The sequence below is a fragment of the Anopheles coustani genome (genome assembly GCF_943734705.1).
Source record: "Anopheles coustani chromosome X unlocalized genomic scaffold, idAnoCousDA_361_x.2 X_unloc_52, whole genome shotgun sequence".
NCBI classification, from domain to species: domain Eukaryota; kingdom Metazoa; phylum Arthropoda; class Insecta; order Diptera; family Culicidae; genus Anopheles; species Anopheles coustani.
Genome location: NW_026525162.1, coordinates 135,001 through 136,207, shown reverse-complemented (window position 1 = coordinate 136,207; position 1,207 = coordinate 135,001). Strand labels below are relative to the sequence as shown.

The 1,207-nt window shown below is 49.5% G+C and overlaps 2 non-coding genes across 2 annotated transcripts in view; both read left to right on the top strand.

Moving 5' to 3' along the window:
* The first annotated feature begins 211 nt into the window (after positions 1–211).
* On the top strand, positions 212–366 carry LOC131270730 (5.8S ribosomal RNA). Its single transcript, XR_009179749.1, has one exon. It is a non-coding gene; the product is annotated as a 5.8S ribosomal RNA (ribosomal RNA).
* Positions 367–853: 487 nt separating this feature from the next.
* LOC131270729 (large subunit ribosomal RNA) overlaps positions 854–1,207 on the top strand; it is a 4,085-nt gene continuing 3,731 nt past the window's right edge. The window contains exon 1 of the ribosomal RNA XR_009179748.1: positions 854–1,207. This exon is cut by the window's right edge and continues 3,731 nt beyond it. This is a non-coding gene — a ribosomal RNA (large subunit ribosomal RNA).

The following is a 1,207-nucleotide window of genomic DNA, read 5'->3' as shown; positions in this document are numbered from 1 at the left end:
GTGGAAGAGGACACGTAGACTTACTGTGGTGTGAAGTATAAGGTTCAGTTCTCCCCTGGTCCACGCCGCTTCGGCCGTCCTGGGTAAAATGGATTAATCCAGCTTGCCCTATGTGGAATGAGGACACTTTATGCTTCGTCTCTAAGCGGCGGCTTGCTCCTCCCTACGGGGAACGGGTATACGCGCACAGCGGCGGCTTACGCAAGTTAGTCACCCTCGGCAGTGGATCACTCGGCTCATGGATCGATGAAGACCGCAGCTAACTGCGCGTCATAATGTGAACTGCAGGACACATGAACATTGATAAGTTGAACGCATATTGCACGTCGTGGGAACCTACCATGATGTACAGATGACTGAGCGCTTATATTTGAGAAATGTATCGCATACATTTAACTACGCCGTGACACCCGTCACGAGACGTGCACCATGATGTTAACTAGGGTCGCGACGACCCGCTAGCATTAAAGAACCCGTGGTTTACAATATACTGGCATTGGAATTCGAAGTATTTAGAGCGTCCGTGTTCCCGCGTGAGGCGGAAGTACGAGGAGAAGGCGTGCTTGTGGTGTCTGTGGTGGTGTTTACTGATGTCTAGCTTCAGCTTATTTATTTATTTAAATAGAAGCGAAGATGTCAAAGTAGCGTCGAAGCAGCAGCGGTAGCACAAATGATTCAAGTATGGAAGTTGACCAAAGGAACACAAACAAACTAGCGTATGGGCAATGGAAGGTATCAGTGAGTTAAACCACACGCGGGCTAACAGCCCGTTAACCGAGTCCAACGGTACATATTGGACATTGAAACAAAGTAGTCGCAAGCCAGATGTGACGATAACAACCGCAAGGTACATAAGCCTCAGTTCATGTGTGACAACCCCCTGAATTTAAGCATATTAATAAGGGGAGGAAAAGAAACCAACCGGGATTCCCTGAGTAGCTGCGAGCGAAACGGGAGAAGCTCAGCACGTAGGGGTGGCGGCCTGTCCGTCTATCCGATTCCGTGTACTGGTGCGTCTCACTATCCGTCATCTTAGCGCTTTTCAAGTCCAACTTGAATGTGGCTCAGAACCCATAGAGGGTGATAGGCCCGTAGAACAGCGCCCGTTGGATGATGGACCGAGCGTACCATGGAGTCGTGTTGCTTGATAGTGCAGCACTAAGTGGGAGGTAAACTCCTTCTAAAGCTAAATACAACCATGAGACCG